The 23,426-nt window shown below is 47.1% G+C and overlaps 1 protein-coding gene across 1 annotated transcript in view; it reads left to right on the top strand.

The window, feature by feature from the left end:
* The window catches only part of KLF7 (KLF transcription factor 7), a 200,760-nt gene that overhangs the window by 146,278 nt on the left and 31,056 nt on the right, over positions 1-23,426 (top strand). The window lies entirely within an intron of this gene.

Below are 23,426 nucleotides of genomic sequence, written 5' to 3'. Positions count from 1 at the left end.
AGGAGGGTCCCCAATTTTTGGAATATTAAATGAAGTTAAACCGTTCACCTGACTTGATGTTTTTGCAGATGACCCCCCTGTTTTCTCAACCTCATGAATGTGTTTCAGAAGTCTTCAGCTCCTATGCAGTGACTCGCGTCTTTAATATATATCTAGCTCTGATCACTGATGGAGATAGTGGCTGCCATTTTGTAGGTAGCTGCCGCTTTAAAGTTCTGAAGCGGGACCTTCAGGTTGGGACTGCATCAGCATAGGGCCTGTGAAGTTCAAAGTTCCACTGGAACGTTAACTTTGGAAGTCCCGCTGCAAACCTGGCTAGCATGTTGCTTAACAGCGGCAGCCCTTTTGATAAAATGAGTGGCGGGCAGGCCGTGCTACCGTGCCATCCACTCGGCTAGCGAACCACATTCCCAGAGTGATCATTTAGCATTGGCGAATATAGAGCTGCACGTAAGGCAATGAGAAATTAATCTGATCAATGGTGGTGTGTTTTAGTGGGTGCCTTTTCTAATTCACAAATCAGAGATTCCAACATCCAGCCCCCTTCATTTCCTACGTGTGGAAACACTACCAGAGTGTCCAATGTCAGAAACAGTGCTTGACCTCAACCGTAGTACGGGGGTCCTCCCTTGTGCCCTTGCCCGCTCTGTGCACATTCTGCATTGAGCCTGGCGTCTTTTTTACCTTTTCTTCCAGCATGCATCATGTACTTCGGCTGCCATTGTACCCCAATTGTGATTGAGCAATTTCATGCCTTTCTGCACATTTCCTCTGTTGTTAGGTATTTTGTAGTTACTGTCATTGCCCATGTTTGTCTTTTCTTAAAAGGTTAGTTTAGAAATGATGCTCTATGTTTGGTTTACAATCAGTGCCTCCAAAAGAATCCATGGTATTTTGGATTGGATCCTAATTACTCGAGTTCTGAAGGAATAATATTCACCAGGGTGTGCACTTTTGCACGTAAAAGGGAGAGAGGTCGTGCAGGTTTCAAAATGTTCCAATTTGTTTACAAAGCTTCACACAGTTCCATATTTGTATGCAGCTTGTTCATTAATATCAGTTTTTCCGCAGCCCAATTCTACTCTGCGTGTTTCGGCAGTTGCCTTCTTCAGGTTCATGTAGTGCCTAGTCTCAGGTTACATGCTGGAAATAAATTTAGAGCCTGGTATGCACAAGGGGACGGCTGGACTGACGACATGGGGCATGGACTTGGCATGTCAACGAGAATGCTTCTATGATGAGAAAAGTCTAGGATTAGACTAAAGAAAAAGATAAATCAAGCACAAGCCTTTGACACATTTGAAGGTAAAAAGAAGCTGGTGGTTTTCGCCAAAGAGTAGTTGAATATAGAAAATATTAGGAGGACCTCATATTAATTATAAATAGTGGACAGTGTCTGGGACAAAAATCCAAAATTGAGTTCTACCTTATCTCAAAAAGTGTACGTTCTTCTCATTTCATCCATTTCACTGACTTGGTTCTCCGTGTTCGGGCATGTCGGTCGCCTATGATTTCAGCCTAATGCCTTTTTGGTTTATGTCTATCAGCCCTACAGATAAGGGGTGTATCAGCCACTTTTACTCCCTAAAAATAGGCAAATACTGCCCAAAAATAAAAATAGGCAGTCCAAACAAAACATAGGAAACAGACAAGTAGGACCTTGTGACCCTGCTTTTACCCACACAGCTGAATGGATTTGTTTGGACCGATAGTGCATATAGTGTCACAGGAAGAAACGGTTAAATGTGATTTTAATGAATTAAATTAGAGAATGCTGTAATAACGAAAATGTTATAACCAAAAATATTATTTTTATATTTATTTTTTATTTTGGAGGATCCCCCCAAACTCCGTTTCCCGATGCTTTTAGAACCACCCTTAACCCCTCCCCACCCATTTCAACCCTGTATCCCACCCCAATATATACATTTTAAACAAAAAATATGATTTTTTTTGTTGTTCTTTTTTGTTATTACAGCATTCTCTGTAATTTAATTCGTTAAAATCACTGTATACCGAAGAAACTACTACCATAACTGCCTGATTGAAAGAAGTAAACTTGTATCTTTTAATGTGTATGAATAACTAGGTCAGACAGAAAATCCAGGGTTCATTGGGGTAACAACTTTTCATTCACGGAGACAACTGGCTGCGGCGTGCCGGGATTCGAACCTATGTTGCCCTGCGTCGTCTTGCTTCCAAGACACACATTGCACTACCGGTATCAAAGATGAAGAGAAGATGGGTCTCTTTGAGCCTTGTAAAGTCTATGATGACTATCCTGCCCCTGAACTTCTCCATATTCCCTGGGAAACATTCTGGCACACAACATCACCACAGCATTGTTTTGCTGCAACAAACAAAAAGGCACCCTCTTCATTCATCAATTTCATCTATGCGAGCTGGCCATGAACCTATGATTGCTTGTCCACAAGAGTGTTCCTCAGGTGAGAGAAAAGGATAATAAGGTTTACATGCTCAGCGAGATACATCAGTTGTCATCCAAATGGAAGATAAGGTGCAAGGGTTCAGAGTACATTTTCGGCGCTTGGGTTGACCTCTTTCAGAATCTATGCCACCGTAGTGCTCTGGCGCTCATCCTGACTGGGCAGATGTTGCAGATCCCGGTAAGAATCTTTTTTTTCCTGAACTAGTAGGGTGGGAGGATTCTTACAACTCTTCTCTCCCCTCCTGGACAATCAAAATGTCTTCACCTGATACTTTTAAACCGACTGCCTGGAAGACAGGACACTTAATATCTATAAACACACAGTTGGGAATGAGCGAGCTACAGTGTTTCTGAGCCCTGGAATCAGTCGCTTTTTCACGAGTTCTACACTCATGAGTTGGTTAATCCTTGGGTTATCTTGGCATCCAAATCAAGCAGAGAGCCTTTAATCCACTCGCTTTTTTTTTATAAACTTGATTTACTCTTAGGGTAAGATAAGAAGTATCACTTTGGCACATCGTAGACCTTGTGTCTTTATGGCACAAGAGACACTTCAGACCTTAGGTGTCAGAATAACTTCAAATGTGTATTTGGCTTGGAGAAAAACTCACCTCAAGCCACCGCTAGTTTTGGTGCAGTTGAGATACCGTCATGCGGATTGACGGTTCTTAGCTATCACACAGGTCACACACATGCACAGGGGCCGGTGTGTGCGCATGCATGGTTGGCCTCGCTAGTGTATGGGGAGGGAACAGCTTGCAGTCCTTTCCATTATGCTGTGTTGTTTCCGAACATTTACAATATGGAAACTTCCACAGCAGGCACTCAAGGGGATGGCAGGGAATCACCAGATGGATTTGGTGGGGTTCTCTGCTCTGGTCAGATAAGTCTATGATATGTCGGCCTTGACTTAACTTACACCAGATAATGATACAAATGCAGGAAAGGTAACCGAGTCCCAACAATGGGAAACATGAGAAATACCTTAACTCTGGGGCTGCAGCATGTGGAGGTACACTGCAGGATATATGAATCTGCCACTTTACTGCCAAAAAATGGCAGATTTGCTATGCAGTAATTCCTACGGCAGTAAATCTGTCAAAAATCCCCCTGCAGTCATATGGTGAATTACCACCAAATGTAATCCCATGGTAACTCTTTGTGACCAATTGGCGATAACGGTAATCGAGATTGGCAGTAATTCGGCAGATTAACCGCAGAATTACTGCCCAACTTTAAATGAGGCCCCTAGTCCCTCTCCGGTTGGTACCAGTTACGAGTAAACTTTCCCAGTCTTTGTGAAAATATTGTAAGGTTGGGAGTATATATCTAAGCTCAGGAGGAAGAGAGTTTGATATACTTGGGGCCCCTCCGAAGAAGGAATTTCTAAGGGGTTGGCGGTGCTTGCATGAGGGGATTTCGTCCTGGGGCCTCCAGCGATAGCTCGTTTGTCTGCTACATGCTTAGAGGTTGAAAGAGAATGAGCAGTGAACAAGTGCTCTGTGCTTTCTTTCTGTGTTACTGTGGAATTGTAGAACAGTAGATGTTGTGCTGCCTACGTTGTGAAAGTGAACCGCCTGTTCACATGGATGAGATTGATCCTAAAAATGATGGGAGGACATCCTGTGCAAGTTTAGAAAAGCACCCTGTGTACCTGCAATGTCTCTGATTCTTTGATCTAAGATTGTATTTCAAAGGAAAACATTTTCCAAAAGTGCTTATTTCAATTAACTACATAATAATCCAAGTCTACACTTGTTTCATGCTTGGAGGAGGCGCTTCGTCAAGAGATTTAAAAAAATCCCTTTTGTGGCTAGACAAACCAGCTTGTTCTGGATGGGAAGGTGGGAGGGGGTGGGACATGTGAGGTATTCGTTTACACTGAGTTGTGTTTTGCTGGATACGATCCAGGCACTCAGCCAGAAGGGCGATACTCATAACATTAGCATAGTGAAAAACTGCTTTCTGGTCACCTGTTGAGGAATTGGTTAAAACGTATTAACTCTGAAGAAAGGGCCTGTGTGATCCCGAAAGCAAATGTACCGTTTCATTATTGTCCCACTTTGTGAAATACTTGGTTTAGTGACCGACAGAATGCAGAGTTCATTCTTAGCTGAATCTGGGCTGGAGTTCTAGGGGGAACTAGATTACACAAGTGGGGCGCTGATCATGCACACATAAGAGGGAAATCTATAGCCACAGTTCCGCTGGGTAGGGTGGCTGGACACCATCCAGTTATGTCCAGACGTGCACACCATGTTTTCACCTTTGTCTCCTCAAAGGCCAGTTTGGACAAGTATGTTTTCAAGAGTTCATGGTGAGCGGCTGGTCGGTGGGTCGGTCGAGTGTGTTCCAGGGACAAGGAGCCTACACCGCTGACGACCTTCTTCTCTGCTTCATCTACTTTAACTTTGAATAGTAAATTCATTCACCGTGGTGGCGGGCGGGCACAGTGGAAGGGGGAGGGGAATTCTGCTCATTTACCCCGGAAGACCTCATGCCTTGGTTTAGCATAGTACGCGCATGCGTTATTGTCAGGGTTATCAGTGTAGGCCGCTTTTCTGCGAAGCACTCTGAACGAGAGTATGTCGAAAGGGAAGGAGGCCAGGCAATGAACAGGGCTCTCTTGGATAAGATATAAATAGGAACAGCTGCGTGGGAGGTGCTAATGTATGCACTGCAGATAAACTCTGTTTAATGGCGGAGGTGCAATCGCTTGAAGATGTCGGAATGGCGCATCACATGGCCAGCTAAAAGCAGTGAGAATGAGTAGGCGAAGGTGTGAAAGAAAGACTGCATCGGCAGAAGGCGGGCCTGGAAGAGCGAAACACTGAATATGTGTTCGGCAGGAGGAGGGGTGGAGTGAAAACAGAGAGTTATGTTTGAAGAGCACAATTGGAATCAGTGTGGTTCGGCGCACTCTACATCGCATCCCCCCGCTGGGCAGCCTGCACCATTAACCACTTCAGACAATATAGCCACACTCGGCCTGTACATATTTTTCACCCATCTACACCCTCCATTTCACACAGCCACCATGGGCCATAATTCGTCTTTTTTCTTGCACCTCTTAGAAAGTAAAGTAGCAGGACAGCTTTAGCTTGAAGCACTGTTGTGTACTCAACTTGCCCTCAAAAGCACATTTTTTTAAACCTGTCCCAACCCCCTATCCACAGCATTTACCGCAATGATTGAATTGATGCTCGATCAAGCATTCCTTGATAACGACGCTCCATATCCCATACCGGTGCCACCAATAAACTGACATCAGCATCCGCAGAAATTGCGCATTCATCCAGCACTAAGTTCCTTAACCTGGAACCAGATTCCATTATTGATTGCATATGTAACCTGGCACCCGACTCCTCACTGATCTGTCATGTAACTTGGCTCCTGCCTCCGCATTGATCGACCATGTAACTGGCCACCAGATCCATCTTGGTGACACATGTAACTCCCACCCGCAGTCCCCATTAATGACACGTGGCTTGCCGCTGGATTACTCGCTGGTAGCACTTGAAGCTTGGTATAAGAGATTAGCTCCTGTGAAGTTTTTATTAAGATATGAATCCATGATCAAGAATTTTACAGCCTGGTTTCCAGGTTTGACTTGGGCCATTGTTCTATCTGCACGTTTGACTGCGGTCAGCATTGTCTTGGGAGGCACAGGGTCCAAGGCATGGTAAGCGAGGGGAGGTTGGTGTTAAGCAAATGTCAAGGGGCTGTGTGGATCACTGTAGCCGTTTTACGGCGACCTGTCCCAATTCTCTCCTTTTTGAGTTGGTTTTGTGTAATCATATTCTTGTTGTTAAACAGCCACATTTTTATTTGTTTGAGGAATGCGGCAGATTCGTATCAATTTTCTTGTAACCTCATTCCCTGTAAACCCTCAAAAATATTCTGCACCATATCCTGGACTGATTGGTTCCTCTCCCGGGCATCTGGCCTCTCTGCGTTTACACCTGGTTGGTATATTCCATGACCCTCAGACCGCTTGGTCGCTGCCTGCGTCTGGTTGATGCTCCCACACAGGCCTCGGAGCTCTCTTGTGCTGCAGGCACCTGGTTTGATGTCTCACACAAGCCCCAGACCTCTCCTGCGCTCCATGCACCTGGTTGATGCCTCTCACGGACCTCAGACCTCTCCTGCCCTGCATGTGGTGGGTTGATGCTCAATGGGCCTCAGACTCCTCCTGTGCTGCATGGAGTGGGCTAACACCTAACATGCTTCAGACCTCGCCTGCGTTCTAGATGCTTGGTTGATGCCTTCTGCACACCTCGGGCCTCTCCTGCACTGCGTGTTTTTGGTGGATGCTTAATGAGTCTCAGACCTCCCCTGCGCTGCATGCTCCTGATTGATCCTTAACAAGCCTCTGACCTCTCCTGCGCTCTATGTGCCTGGTTGATGCCTTCCACGGGCCCCAGACGTCTCTGGGGCTGCATGCACCTGGGGCCCCAGACCTTTCTTGGGTTGCATGCACCTGGGGCCACAGACCTCTCTTGGGCTGCATGCACCTGATGCCCCAGACCTCTCTTGGTCTGCATGCACCTGGGGCCCCAGACCTCTCTTGGGCTGCATGCACCTGGGGCCACAGACCTCTCTTGGCTGCATGCACCTGGGGCCACAGACCTCTCTTGGGCTGCATGCACTTGGGGCCCCAGACCTCTCTTGGGCTGCATGCACCTGGTGCCCCAGACCTCTCTTGGGCTGCATGCACCTGGTTGATGCCTCCCCGGGCCTCAGACCTCTCCTACACTGTATCTGCTTGGTTGATGACTAATGGATCTCAGACATCTCCAGTGCTGCATGCGGCTGGTTGATGCATAACAGGCCTCAGACCTCTCCTGCGCTCTATGCACCTGGCTGATGCCTTCCCCATGCCCCAATCCTCTCTTGGGCTGCATGCACCTGGTTGATGCCTAAGAAAAACTGCAGACCTCTGCATAACAGGCCTCAGACCTCTCACTCAATCAATCGGGTACGTATATAGCGCAAAAGCCTTCAGACCTCTCCTGCGCTCTATGCACCTGGCTGATGCCTTCCCCATGCCCCAATCCTCTCTTGGGCTGCATGCACCTGGTTGATGCCTAAGAAAAACTTCAGACCTCTGCATAACAGGCCTCAGACCTCTCACTCAATCAATCGGGTACGTATATAGCGCAAAAGCCTTCACCGATGGCATGCAGGCGTTCAAAAGAAAAAGACCGCAGGGAGACTGAAATCATTTGAGCAAATAAATAGGTCTTTAGAAAAGATTTTAACTGAGTAAAATCCTGGATTCTACGCAGAGAATGCGATAGGGAGTTCCATTGGAACCTGCCACTGAGACAGCCCATCCTCCGGAACGTTCTAATCGATAGCGTGGAACTGTGAAAAGAGAAGGAGCAGCTGATCGCAAGGATCTGCCAGGGCAACAGGGCTTAAGTTTGTCTTGCAGCGCCTTACAACCTCTACCCTGCAAAGCCCGATGAATAAGACACAAAGGGCCTCATTACAAGTTTGGAGGTAGCCATGGTGCTATTAGCGCCATGGCTGCCTCCAAAATCTTGTCCGGGTTCCTATAATGAGGAATTACCGGGTTATTCCAACCTTGGAGGACCCAGTAATTCCTCATTCAATGTACCCATCCCCATTCCCATTGAGCCCCCATAGGGCACAATGGGAATGGGGATGGAGCTAATAACGGGCCCGTTAATAACGGGCCCGTTATTAGCTCCCTGGTCCCCTTGCAGGACCCGCAAAGGATGTCTGGTCTGACCAGACATTCTGAGCGGGTCCTGCAAGGGAAACTGGTAATAGGGCGGAATGGGTTTACCGGCACCGCTACCATTACCGGTGCTGGTAAACCCATTCCACCAACCTCGTAATGAGGCCCAAAGACTTACATTGTATGCGGGCCGGAACAGGCATCCAATGCAGTTGCAGTCGGGCAGAAGAAGCAGACGTGCCATAGGGAATACCTGTACCTAGCCAGACTGCTGCATTTTGCAGCACTTGTAACCGATTAAGTATTTATGCTGGCTGAGCAAGTAGCGTAGCATTACAGAAATCGAGGCAGCTATTGAAGATGGCTACGACGACCTGGGCATGAAATTCATCAGGAATATAATGTCGAAATGTCCTCAATTCTTTCAACTTGAAAAAAACGGTGCAACAAATGGCACCAACCTGATTCTCCTTGGACAGAGAAGTGGAGATGTTCACCCCCAGGTTTTTTACGGTCTTTATATGTGTTGGTAGAGGGCCAAGCTCTGATGGCCAGTGATGCAATGTGCTGCATAAAGGAGAGGAGGGTGGACCTACCACCAGCACCTCCGTTTTTTCCCTGTTTAGTTTGAGCCAGTTAAGGCTCGTCCAACTGCTCACTGCATCAGAGCAGGCTTTTGAGCGAGCAGCAGTGGCAGCATGTTGCAGGTCTAATCTAAAAAGAATTTGTGTATCGTCAGCATAACAGAAAATACAAAAATCAAAAGAACGAATAAGACGCTATGGGTTGAACATATATGTTAAAAAGAAGGGGAGACAAGGCCGAGTGCTGGGAAGCCCCACAGGTGACTGCCCCAGGCCAAGATCTAAAAGGAGATAAACAGATGGTTTGTTTTCCACGATTTAATAAAGGAAATTAACCAATCAAAAACACTGCCACAGATGCCGATGTTTTGCAATCTGGACAAGAGGATTGAATGGTTGATAGTGTCGAAAGCAGCGTACAGGTCTAATAAGATCAAACCTGCCACACCGCCTCCATCCCTAATCCTGACTAGGCCGTCTATCACAGAGACTAACGCAGACTCGATACTCATATAAGGACAGAAACCAAGTTGAACGGAGTCGAGGATCCGAAAGTTTGCCAAAAAATCTCTAAGCAGAGAGGTGACCCTAGATTCTTAACGTTTTATAAAAAAGGGGGAGCAGAGATATGGGCCAATCATTTTACCACACATATGCATCCAAACTCGGCTTCTTTAGCAGTGGAACAACCAACGCATGCTTTAATACAGCAGGTATGGATCAGTGAAGAAGAGGCGAGTTTAGAGCTTCAGTGAAGACATCGCCCATATCCCTCGCAAACACCTTGAACTGCGAAAGGGGAATGTCATCCATAGGGGATGTTCAAATGTTCAGCTGCCTTTATGACCTCCTGTGAGTCAAAGCGCTGGAAAGAATTGAACCTAGCCCAGCTGGGGACACTTTCCACCCCATGCCAAGATGAAAATGGCGTAGTGGCAGTAGAAAAAAAGGAAGTGCCACCAACATTACCTCTAATGATCTCAATCTTTTCCGCAAAGTGATCAGTTCAAGCGATACACAATAATTGACTAGTAACACTCTGTTACAGCGCCACGATGCGTCAGGGCCGCTGTACGCTACACAAATCCAAATAAATAAATAAATAAAATAGAGGATGCTGTGGCCACTTTAGGAGCTAGAAGGTCCTTCACCATCTGGAATACTTGTTTAGAAGTGTTGGCTGCCGACTGAATGGTCCCCTCCCCTCATTCCCCCCCCCCCAAAAAATGGTTTAACAGATTTTATGGCTAAATCATAGGCACCTAGTTCCAGTTTATAGATGGATTTGAATTCTGGAACAGATTTTAAACGCTATTTGCTTTCCCCTTTCCGGACTTTAGCCCGAAGCGTACGCAGTTCAGGGGTAAACCATGACGCAGAGGCTCGACCAGTTTTCTTCATAAGTTTCAGCGGTGCAGCCGTGGAGCAAGCTGTATCCAGCTGTGATAACAATAATGGCGACGGTGACAGGTCGTTTTTCAAAGTCAGATAATTTGCAGTGACGTGTTGCAAAAGTTCCAAAGGGTTTACCTGATGCCAGCTACTATGTAGCTGTTAAGACTGTGCCACATCCTCGTTTGATGCTGGAAATAGCAACCTAAAAGGGATCAAATAGTGGTCCGTCCAAGGTAGACTGACACCTTCCAAGACACGCTAATTCAGGTGGTGATAAAATTAGATCAAGAGTATGACCCTTTACATGAGTTGGTTTACTACCCAACTGAGGTAGAGACCGACGTTTCATGCAAGATAGAATAGAAACGGTAGTCTTGCAATCCATAGATTCGTCCCAACAATTAAAGTCTCATAGAGCACAAATTATTGTGTGCCAGAGATAATATTGATATTCTTGAAAAGAAAGCCTTTTCAAACTTTATCAGATCAGATGAAGGCGGCCGATACCCTAATGAGAAGATGTAAAGTGCAGGATGGCACAGCTGAAACTCTGACAAGCGTGGACTCCCATTCAGGGTCGGAGGCCAGTGGAAGAAGGCAAAAAGCCAGTGGGGGTCATTACCAGTCAGGCGGTAAGGGATACCGGGCACCGGTAAGGAGACCGGTGCCGGTAATCCCTTCCCACCCGATTCTGAGGTCCCTTGGAGGGAACCGTAAGGAACGTGTGGTCTGACCACACGTCCCTTGCGGGTCCCGCTAAGGGACCCGGGCGCTAATAGCGACTTGCCATTCGTGAGCCCGTTATTAGCGCCCTCCCCATTCCCATTGAGCCCTATGGGGGCTCAAATGGGAATGGGCAATGATTTGTTAAATGGGGACTTACCGGTCCCGCCAGAGTCGGACTGCACCGGTAAGTCCCCATTGAACGAGACCGGACACGGGCACGGTATGGGAGGCAGCCATGGTGCTAATAGCACCATGGCTACCACCCATCTCGTAATGAGGCCCAATGTATTATTATAAATTAAAGCAACACCACCTCCAGGATGTGCTGCATTCCGATCGACATGTAAAATGGAATACCCATTTCCTGCACCATGTATGGTTGATCCCTCCCATGGCCTTCAGGCATTTGTTGCATGGCATGACACCTGGTTGATGACTCTCAAGGCTTCAGACGATCTCACCTACACTGTACATGCCCAGTCCATGCCTCCCACAGGCGCATCATGAGTGACGCACAGACCTTAGGTCTCTTCCGGACAGCATGGTGTATCAAACAGGCCTAAGACCTACATCCTCCTAAAGTCACACGGCAGAAATCCTTACCTGCTCATTTCAAGTTTAGTGGCGGTGAGATTAAACGAAGATTTCTAATTTCCAATGAGTGTCTATGGATAGGGCCTAAGGGAGAGTAGTGAACAGAGCCTTGTGTGTTCGATTTAGCACGCAGTTGACACGAAAAACCACTCCTTGAGTTCTTATCCAAGCTTCCTTGTTTCATCACATTTTGTGATCTTGGGCAAAGGATGTTTTCTACCAGTGCTTCATTCCACATAGCTGCAGGGGCAGAGCCAGCCTCAAAATTCTGAGGAAGCTGGATGGCAATTTTGAAAGCTGATACTGAGTGGGGCCACTAAACCCTGTGTGCCGTCGAGCACCCCCTTCCTTTTCTCTGGATCCCAGGAGTATAAAGAGAAGAGCTATTTCTCCTTCCTTTGGCGCATGGCATGCATCTTTCAGCCCAATTCAAAGGATATTTACTTTCACAAAGAGATGCTAATCATTGGAGGCGCGTGGTGGGCCATGTAAAAGCTGAGCCCCACAGTAAAGCTTTTGCTTCCTCGTGGGGGGTTAGAGGGGTCTATTGATATCACCGGGACAGCCGTTTGTCGTCGGACACTACGTGTGCTGCTGCTACCGCCATGTTGGTTTAAACATAAGTAAACAGACCTCTCTCCGAAGTGAGACATTTGACAGGCCCCTGCCATTAGAGCCGAGGACTGGGGGTCACACCTTCTGCCTTAAAGTGTGTGTGGGGGGTGGGGGGTACCTTAATCCCTCCCAAGCCAGGGGCTTTCGTCGCCCAGGCGTATCTGCCAAAATTTGCGGGTTCAGAACGAAGTGCCGTGAACACACTGGAAAGCTCTATTTTACATTTCCCTATAGCGGGGAGATGGTACATTTCCCTGGCATACAGGGCATCTATTTGCCCCTGACTGCCCAGTGCATTCACTCCATGCATAGTGTTTCTCAAAAGATTCTTTGTTATTCCGCTACCTCAGGAAATAATTCTGTTTGCGACACGCCTAGCTAGACCCTTTTGGGAGAAAAAAGGAAGTGCTTGGCAAATAGAGTGTGTGACTGCTTCTTTTTTACAGCACTTGGAATGGGCAAACGTGAGGTGACCTTCATCTGGAGGCAGGGTCCGACAGGGCCATAAAATTGTCACGGGCACCAATGAAAAAGTGGCGCACAGTTGCAAATGGCTATTCATCACAGCGCCTCGATGCTTTCGGGCTGTAGGGCGCTTTACAAATCCAAATAAATATAATTCATTTTGTGACAGACTGTTTGAATAGTACGCAAGGGGGAGTTTTTTGATAAAATGTGATTCAAATTGTGCAATGTATAGAATGTGTATTCAGCCACACTGGTCAAAACTACTCATAGTGAATTAACTCACCCAAAAAAGTGGCCCACTTTGACCCAAAAAAAACTGGCCCACGTTAACTGTCTGTGTTTTTGGTTCAGGCATTGCCCTGTTGCCGTATAGACCAGTCCGAGCCTGCCTGGAGGGACTTCCACTGCAGCTTGCACAAGTGGAGGCGGCGTCTGATGCGCACCTGCGGTTTCATATCCCTGACACAGGGCGACACAGTTGTGTAGTGCGCAATACAGAGTGTAGCTCTACGCGTCGAGGTTCTGCCACGCGGGCCAACTCTTTTTAAAGGCGGCCTTCGGAGCCGCGTTCTCAAGGCTGCGCCGGCAGACCAAGATGCCGAGGCTTCAGAGAAGGGGGGCATTCCAGGCTGGGAACGCCGAAGCCTGTGTGCCTCGGTTATTTGATTGATTAGCCTAGCGCTCTAGGCTTCGAAAATGAACCGATTCTAAAACTGAAAGCTGTCATTGAAGGGAACTGTGTGTGCTCGTGTGCAAAGTTCTTTCTGCCCTCTTCCCCGCCCATGGAACCATATAATGGAAGTTTTGAAGCTGTAGAGCCACCGTATTTGGTCCAAATCGTAGTGTCATGTGTGATTGGGAGCGTTGGGGGGGGGGGGGGGGCGTGAAAGAAAGCCAGAGAGGGAATGGGGGCGCAGGGTAAAGGACAGACAAATACAGTGCGTTGCTATGATACCGCACCAGCATCAAATGCAGTGTGCTAATTGGCTGGCCTGTGGCTGCCTGGGTACCGGCCCGGGCTTGCTACTCAGCTGTTTCTCCTCTTGCTATATCTCCGGTTGCCTGGCAACACCATCTTTTTTTTCTTCGTTCTAGAGGCTAATTGGCTGCTTTTTCTGCTGGTGCTGCTGCTGGGTACCAGTCTGGGCCTGCTGCGCTGCTCTTCTCCTGTGGGGATTCGTTCGGTGGGGGGAAGGGGGGAGCGATGGGGGGAGGATATGTCAGCAATTAATGGAGCATAAGTGCAAATTCTACAGAATGTCTGGCACCTGCGCCCCTCCCCAATCTGGCTTTTAACGCGAAACCCTCCAGCTCTTAACCCAGAGAACCGGAGGCGTTTTCCTTTCTTTGCCTCCCAGTTACACAAAGGAAGAGGGCGCTTCTTCGTGTCGCCGCCCCGCCAGGGAATACGTGCGTGTATTTACAGTGTATTGGTAATGGCCGCTAGGGAAATCACTAGGCATCCCAACAGGCCGTTGTCTCTGACAGGCTTGTCGGTTTGGGCCGGAGTCAGTCACATGCCGTGCTGATGCAAGACGCTATCAGGAGACAGAGGCCGTCAAGAATACAGCGCATTTCCCTGTTGCATGCATTTTAATGATTGACTTTTTCCCAAGTTGACGATGACATTTACTTCCTGCCAACCCTCTGCACGCGTGTGGGCACGCGACACAAAGCGCAGGCACGGCGGCATTGATTGGCAGTTAATGACCAGCTGGACACGTTGACAGCTCCACGATGGAACAAAGGATCCGTGACCCCCAACGGTTATTAGCGAACAAGAAACACTTGACCCGGATACCCATCCGCGGCAGGCTGTTGCAAGGAGGGGTCAGGCACATACAACATTTCCTCCAGTTTGTAATGCCTGGTTGCCATGGAGATGTGTGTACGTCCTCCGCCTGCACTTCTAGTGGGAAATAAGGACCAGGGACACGGTATGGTCTTAGTTTAATTATTGCCACCAATGCCAGTCGTAGGAACCGCCATCAATCATTTTCGGCGTATTATTACACTTAGCTGCCAGAACCCCCTAGAGCCAAAGGAAAGGTCAATGCTCTAAATCCTTTGCAAGCCATGATCACTCTGTCAGATCACACACAGTGACAATGTGAGGGGGTGGGGGAAGTCTGCATGCAGATATTTGCCTCCATACTCGCATTACCAAGCATTCCATGCAATGTGGCCCTTTCTTAAGGTGGAACAACGGCACAGTGTTGACTGATGGCTTAGCTGCCATCTTTATGAGGCTGAAGACCTGTGGTGCCATCTTGGCTAAATCTATAGGCAAAAACGCGGGGCAATCCTGGGCAACTTGCTGGGTCTCCCTTTGCCTCTATTCCCTTAGCTGACAAAACTGAACTCAGAAAGAGGCAGAAATACTTTATATTAGTTGATATATAAAAAAAACCTGGACCATAATGTTCACGTAAAAAGTGCCTAGATGTGCTTCCGTTTGCACTATTGCACTTGTCACGCTGCATCAATCAGAATTTGGGTAGATATTGACGTGGTTATGCCAAAGGTCTGTGGGTTGTTATGAGCGTTCCCGTTCAGCTCACAGGGCCCAACAACCCTCCCCGAGTAGCAAACGGAGGAGTCAACCAAGGGCAAGTTAGAACTGTTGTTTATTACAAAAAACAACAGGGATCATAAAGGGAATTAAAAAATCTCCAGAGTCACCGCTCCCAAGCTCGTGTTGTGCCATTTTGTTGCAAAGTAGCGTCACAACATGGGGCCCTGAAAAATCTATCACTCTTGCTGGATGGGTGATCGGAGTGGTATACCTTATAGATTGCCCCTATAGATCTTAAGATCTTAGTTTATTAGCCCTCGCATGCCAGGTTGCTGGCCTGCCCCTTCCCCAAGAAACTATTCTCCAGCATGGGGTCTGGCATGGATTCACATGCTCATGAATATTCGCCGTCGTCAGGCTGGGAATCCTTGGTAAAAGAAAAAGTTTCACTTTCACTTACGAAACTGTATTTCTCCCATAAACCAATTACTATCCTTTGGGTCAGACTACCCCCAGGCAATGACAGTCCTCTCTCTAAGCCCCTCCCCATGCAGCCATCTTCTTGGTCATACTTACACTTTACGTGCTTACCAAATCTGAAGATGGCTGAGAGGGGAGGGGCTTAGGGAGAGGACTGTCATTGGCTGGGGGCAGTATGACCCAGAGGACAGTGATTGGTTTATGGGAGAAATAAAGTTTTGTAAGTGAAAGTGAAACTGTTTTTCTTTTACCGAGGATTCCCAGCCTGATGACGGGGAATATTCATGTGCATGTGAATCCATGCCAGACCCATGCTGGAGAACAATAGTTACAGGTAAGTAACTTGTTCCTTACATTGTTCCAGGGTCACAGGATTACCATTGGCCCTTGCCCCCTGACATCCACCTCTGTATTTCTGTCCCCTGATTGGCTGGAACTGGTCTTCCCAGGCCTGGGACCCAGCTCTGTGCTCAGCACTCTGTGTACCTCTTCAACCTGATGAGAATGACTATGGGCCTCATTACACGGTAGGCGGTGAGCCATGGCGCTATTAGCGCCATGGCTCATGCCGGTAAAATACTGGCACCGCCTTGGCGGAAAGGGGATTTACTGCCCCATTCCAAGGTTGGAGGGGCGGTAAATCCCCCTTCCACCATTGCCCTTCCCCATTCCCATTCCTGCACCATAGGGCTCTATGGGAATGGGGAAGGCGCTAATTACGGCACCGCAATTTTGAGGTGCCGTAATTAGCTCCGAGGTCCCTTAGCGGGTTTGATTTTAACGCCTGCAAAAAGTAGGCGTTAAATCCCCCAACCCGCAAAGGGACCTCGTAGTAAGGCGGTAAGGATTTACCGGTACCGGTATTTTACCGGTACCAGTAAATCCCTGCCGCCATCCGTGTAATGAGGCCCTATGTGTTCCCAATGTATCTGTTAGCAGTACCACATTCTGCCTGTGAGAGTGCTGTCAACATTGCAACATTGTTAACACGTCCATGTTTCACTTCGTGTCTGTGTTGCTGAGAACCGTTCGTCTTCCCACCATGGGTGAATAACCATTGTCTGGCTCAGTTGCATGACTTGGTTGAGGACCATGGAATCAAGCTCTTCTGTTCTGCAATTTATGAGTATTTATTTAGTTTTTCTGCAGATGGCCACCTGTTGTTTTAGGTTTGTAATGTGTTGTTTGTCTCTGGCCTTGGCTGCGAGCCCTGGCCTGTCTCTGTGCAACCTGGTTCTGCTTTCCCTCGTCTCTCGTCCTGCGACTTGTGGTCTCATGTGATCCTCATTATACTTATACAATGATTTCTACATATCTGTACTGTGCTATGTTTCCTTTAGGTCAGTCATATTTGGTCTTTCCATGCTCCTTATGTGATCCTGTAGTTCCATAGGCTTAGTTGCAATAGGCATCTGCAAGCTTGCTCTGCATCTCTTTGTTGCCTTGTGTTAGCGTTGTGGCACTTGGCTAATGAGAAAAATAATTAAAAGCTTTTGACAGTATGTATATGACTCCTTCCTCTATCTAAAGAACTGTGTAAGCATGTACACGAGTGTATGCTTGTGTAATTCTGTGCATGGCTGCGAGTGTGCTTCGTGACTAATGTGGCTATGTTGTGGTGTCATTAATGACGTCAGCACATTGGTTTCCTCTGCATTAGTCAACGCCCTCCATCAAGGGATTTGGGTCCATGACTAATGATGAAACACCTGTAACCGTAATGACATTGATTGGATAAGGTTTGAATGGCTGTCTAAGAGAAAATCTCTCTGCATATGTGTCAGTCACTGGTCCTCCTGGGCACTGGCCGAATAGTGAGTGGCTTTGTGCATTTTTGCCTCTTCGGGCCGTCATGTTAATGGGGGTGAGGAGAGGCATTCCAGGGACCCTCTCTGCAGTATCATCTGCTGCTCACCGCTTTGCAAACCTTTGTGGAAAAATTGCAGGTCCCAGCGATTTTGCCATAATGTGTTTTTTTCACGGAAGCTGCAACCTTCTCTGCTATGCTCAGAGTACTATTCCAGCGCAGTCATAAAGCAGGTAAAAACATGGTCAATTTGTATTTATTCATCAGTGATATATATCACGCTCAATGATAGACTCTTTCTGCTTCTAAGCACCGGACTGGAGATCGGTTCCGTACTGCACGGCACACCCTCTGCTCCTATGAGCCACAACTGCCCGATTTAAAATACTTCACACCCTTTGTTTGCACTGTACAAAAACACAGATTTGAAATTGTTGATTGTCATGGAACAAATCAAGTATGAACCTTCACCAGATCTCTGGGATTGTGTAGGATCTTCCATTCTGGTGCCATGACGTGTGACAGCTGAGCTACTCCTTACGTTTTGACTAGAAGGCACATGTGGATGAATCCGTTTCCACCCTAATGACTTGTCACTTTTCCCTACTTTTGTATATTTCTTGCTTGGTGATTTACTGGGTGTGTGCCTTAGTTTCAATCGGTTGCCTCCGTTGCTAATTTATTGAAAGAGACATAGGTACCCAGGCTTGATAGAGCAATGTTTTTTTTGCTCTGCTTTATTGTTGGAAGGATGTGCCTGTTTATGTTAAAATCCTGTGATGATTATCATCCCTTTTGTGAACTGGATTGTTTTCCTTTAGTCATGAAATTAACTTTGGTGTATTTGAGGCTGCATTTGACCTTTGACAGCCGTAACCTGCTGCCATTGCCAATGGTTATTTTTCTTGCAGCCTGTATTTTTGTGGTCCTATATTTTGTAATGAGAAAAGCGAAACTGAACCACAGTGTGAAGAAAAAAATACCTCCATTGAAGCTTGGGAAAATGTGATCACTCAGAGTTTTAAGACAGTTTTGCGCAGAATTTTTTAGATTTTTTTTGTTGATAAATGTCATCTACATAGGCTCCTATTTTTCAAAATCTGCAGAATGCTTGGTTAATAAATGCACTCAGAGCGCCCATAGAGGGGATTCTTGCATTTGGCTGTCGTTCACTTGCTCACTGCAGTATGTGCGAACACTAGGCCCAAATTGTGGAAATGGTTTATTTCCGCGCTGCTTGCTTTCCAGGAAAACGGGGAAGGCAAATATTGGAAGGTGTGAGGACAGCTGAATGGTTGAGGTGGAAGTGACACCTTCCATCGGATGCAGTCAGGCTGCGGCCACGGTGCATCTAAATGGAGCTGATCCTGGAATTATTCAGGCAAAATTTATTGATTTAAAATGTGCTTTAGCGGCACCAAAAGAGCTTCCAGGCACTCATTTTGGCATGTTCTTTGTAAAACAGTTACAGTGAGAATTGTTGAAGCCAAGGTCCCATATACAGTTTTGATGAAGGATTAGTTTGCTTCCTACTTTTGGAATTTTAGGGTTAAAAATAGTAAACGCAACCATATATTTGTTATATAACAGCTATGTAGTTTTGTTCTGCCTATGTTCCTCTGTAGCAAAGAATAGTACAGCGCCCCCTTTTGGCGCAGCGCTGCTCGTGTCTGGGATACATATTTGAACTGGGCGTTGATTGTCAAAGTCGTGCGCCTGTGTCTGCTTATTTTTAGTTGCTGGCACTATTCTTATGCCAGCTGCTCAGAATCACTGATTGGGGTTCCTCAGACCTCCCCTGCCCACTAGTGGTGGACAGTGGTTTCTCATTGGTGGCTCCAGACTATGGCCTACCCTCATGCGTCCATGATTTGAGACCCACCTTTTCTTCATATGGAACTAGGTCTCTAAATCTCCATGTTTAGAAGGGGTGTGTGTGCCCCTGGTCTTGTTTATATACGCCACATTTATATATTTCATACTAAGCTTCTGTACACTGCTACATTCATGGGATCCTGCAGTGTCAGGTTGCCACAATCTACTGGTCTCCGATTAGTATGGAATTTCAAGAAATTTGGAAAATATGGAATGATCGTAGACTTGTGTGTCCCCTTTATGCATTTGGAGAAAATGGCCCTCATAGACCATAATATGGCCTATTTCTGCTTTAGAGTGCCCTTTTTGTGCGGTGGGGTTGTGTGTGTATGTGGGTGTGTTTGTGTACTGTGCGTGTGTATGCACGGTTGGACCATATTCACCTTTCAATGACCTGGTCCAGCGTGTTTAACACGTGTTGCCCCACGGTCACATGAAAGATGGGTGTATTTAGAGGAACTATCCAGGGAAAGGGCCTGTTACTGCTTTGAGGTGCCCTATGGTGGGTGAATGTGTGTGTGCATGTGTCTGTGCTCACATGTCTGTGTGTGTTTGTGCGTGGGTTTGAAGGATGTGGGTTTGTGTCTGTGCGTGTTTATACCTGTGTCTGTTTTTGTGTGTGTGGCCGCGCGTGTGCATGTCTGTGTGCAGGTGTTTGTGGTGGGGATGTGTGTGTCTGTATGTGTTCATGTGTACGGTTGGACCAAGTCTATGTGAGCAAGTGTGAGGAGTGTGTTCGTGTGCACATGTGCAGGGCATGTATATTGCACCAACACAGGCAATATTGATTGTTAATATTAAAGATTGCCCTTTCAAAGCCTTAGCACAGCATGTGTTACACATGTTGCCCAGCGTCATACCAAAGTTAGTGTTGCTCAGTCTTGGCAAATAAAAAAGCACATTGTGTGCCAGACACACTTGACCACACAGAGTAATGCAACAGCACTGTTGCTTGCTCTGTGAATTCTACCTTGTATGACTAACACTAACGAATGTCCATACACGTCAAAGAGGCCACACTGTCCTAAAAGGACTCAAAAAAGTACCAGGCATTGGTTAACATGCCACACCTTTTTTTCTATTAGGGAATTATGCCGTTCGTGCATATTTCCTCGTTCTGGCAGCGAACGTATTCATAAACCTTCTGAGGGACAGTAGATCGGGGAAGAGGCGACTGCCAGCTCTGTCTGGGAGCAGGGAAATCCAGACTGGAAGCCCCCGAGGCCCACGGAGCACCCCTTCCGGGACAAACAACCGCTCCTTCCGGTCTGTCTTTCATATTAGTCTCAGCCTGTCCATTTCAATGCAATTTCATACGCATTGCCGACCGTACGCAACGTCGCTCGCAATCCTTTCTCTGAGAGGCCGCCCAATCCCGTCTCCTCTTTCAGCGCCTCGTGCTGGCGGCCTTGCTCCTGCCCTTGATCTGCCGCTCTGTTTGGCAGCACACGGCGCTGCGCACGTGCGCCCTCCACGCTCGCCTTTGTTAAGCCCCGCATTAGCCACCGCTGTTCTTAGAGCAGCCGAAGCCGGGGAGGCCTTTCTAGAAAGCACCGGCAGCTGAACTCCAGGAATGTCAAGGACTCGAGTCATTCATTCTTCACTCTCTAGCCTGCTTTCACAAGCCGTGACAGGGGATTATGGTAAGAGACCCTTTTGTCGCATGACATGTAGGCCAGGAATGAGCCTGCTTCTAACCCAACGCATGCGCCTGGAAGAACTAGATTTGCATTGTTGAAGAGCTGGCAAGCACCCTGGTTTTAGAAATCTTTCGTAATGGCTCGCAAGGCACGTTTGGCAGCTGTCGGTGCTGTTAGTACTTGGGGCATGGCTAGTCGTGGTTCAGCTGTGGCCAGATATATAGATAGTCTTGTAGCAATAGATAAACACACAATGGAACACACAATGGAATTCAGTCATATACCCTTTAGCTCCAAGATACTGACCAAAGGCCACACTATCCAAGCCCCAGTTCCATTACAAACTGTTTACCAGGGGTGACTCATTCATTGTGGGTGACAGGGCTGTGCCCTGCCTCCCATTATAAAGGAACTGGAGGGCAGGCTCAGTGAAACTTGAGGGCTCCCTCGGCAGTACTCCCGAGCCAGCAGGTGTGGTGTGAAAGCCTGTTTTGCCCTTTGTGTTCATTACTCTCTCCAGTGCATGCCAATTGGGCATGCAAGACCAGGGGTGCTTTGCTTCCCCAGTCTCCGACAGTACACTGCGCTTGGTGGCTGGAATACTGCAGGACATAGGGGGAACTCCTGCTCATCCATGCATGATAGATCTTTGAGGCGATGAGGCTTCTGCTTGTGCGGGATGCAGAGTGAGGAGTTGACTGACTCATCGCCCTGTTTCTTGCTAGTGTTTAGGGCAAGCCATCTGGCAGAGGGGCATGGAGTCCTGATGCCGCTTGCATGGCAGGCAGGTTTATAGAAAGTGTGTGTCTGCGTGCATATGTGCATTTGTGTGCACAAGGACATGCGTGCGTGTGTGTGCACCAATTGTGAATGTAGTGTGTGTGTGTGTGTGTGTGTGTGTGCACCCTGAGGGAGGTAGCAGAGACAGATTTCTCATGACAATCCTGCCTTCAATTGAATGCTGCCTGCAAGTCAAAGTGTTACAGAGCAATGCTGCAATTCGTTGTCATAGCATAAATGGCATTTTGTTCTGATAGTGGCAACATTTCCATTATTAGGCACAGTAAAATGAGAACGTCTTCTTACAGTGGCAATAGTGGCATTAATGGGCACAACAAAATGAGTGTTGTTTCAGTGGTAATATTAGTATTATTGGCCATCGCCAACGTGGCAGTGTCTGCTTACAGTGTCAATACTGGAATTTGTATGCATATCAATTGTAAGTACGTTCTTGTAGTGTCAATGCTTACACAACCAGTGTGATATAACCTTATTTTAATTATATTTGCATTATTGGCAGAGAACCTGAGTGTGTCCTTATAGTCACAATGCTAGTAATATCGGGCACAGCCAACTTTGAGTATGTAGTTACAGTGGAAATACAGCAATGATTAGGTACAGCAAACTGAGTGTGTTCTTCCTTAAAATGGTAACACTTGCACTTACTGTCACAGCCAGCATGGCAATGTCATCTTGGAGTCAAATTGCTTGTATCATTAGCACGGCCAACTAGAGTGTGCTTTACAGTGGCATTGATGACATATACGGCACGACCACAATGGAAATGCCTTTTACTTTGGCAGAGTACTAGTATGATGTGAGCACAAGCATCATGAAGTGTGTTTTGCAGTGACAATGCTGGGACCTTTTGGGTTTTAACGTGTTACCCTACATGACCCTTTTTAAATTGTGGTTATTAAAGCAATTTATTGCTCATGGTGTCCTGTACTATTATAAAAATAATTCCTAAAGGGAATCCCTTCTGCCCCGCTGTTGAATGTGTGGGCTTTCCACTCTACATTTGCTCTCTTGCATTCATTATTGGTTAATAATTATGGCCCTCCAGTGAAAAAAATAAATTCCCAGGCGCCACTGCCCTTCACAGCGCAGGCTGACTCTATGCACAGTAGAAAGGTGTGAAAAATGCAGGCGTTTTATCGAAGCGGGTCGGCTCATGTGTGTCTTAAAGCACATTGTCAGTGATGGTCAGAAGAGGGTCCCTTAAAAGGAGACGCGTTAGGACTTTTAGACTATCTGTGGTTGCTGTTTTGCACCCATAAGTGGAGCAGACTCCCTTAAAAAGCAGGGCTGGACTGGCCCCTAAGGAACTCTGCAGATTTCCCGGCAGGCCTCTGCACCTAAAAAGAGAAAACGCATGACACGTTCCTCTTTATGGCATCCTCTTAACACCTGCTGCAATGAAAATGCCCACGTGTCTTCCAGTCCAAGAGGGGACCCATCGCATTAAAACATCTGTTTTGGCAGTAACCTTTCGAGCTGCATTGAGCTCAGCTATTCGCCCGAGGGTTGGATTTAAGCCGAAACCACACTTCAGACAAGATGTACCATTCAGTGACAAATGAGCCCTGGGCCGATTGGAGGCAGTCCATGCTAATCTGTGTTGTAGGGCAAAGGAAGAATGCTTTGCGAGACTAAAATAGAGAATTTGAATCTCTTTCCCACAACCAAAGCCAGAAAAAACGGTTCTGTTCATTCCCGAACGTCACTTTCCCAAACCTTCACTACACCTGCTATTATTGTTGGGCGCGTGCTTTCAAAAACGTTTTTTAA

The sequence above is a fragment of the Ambystoma mexicanum genome, chromosome 9 (genome assembly GCF_040938575.1).
Source record: "Ambystoma mexicanum isolate Mex_15411 chromosome 9, UKY_AmexF1_1, whole genome shotgun sequence".
NCBI classification, from domain to species: domain Eukaryota; kingdom Metazoa; phylum Chordata; class Amphibia; order Caudata; family Ambystomatidae; genus Ambystoma; species Ambystoma mexicanum.
Note: the sequence above shows the minus strand (reverse complement) of the source record. Positions and strands in the feature narration are given on the sequence as shown.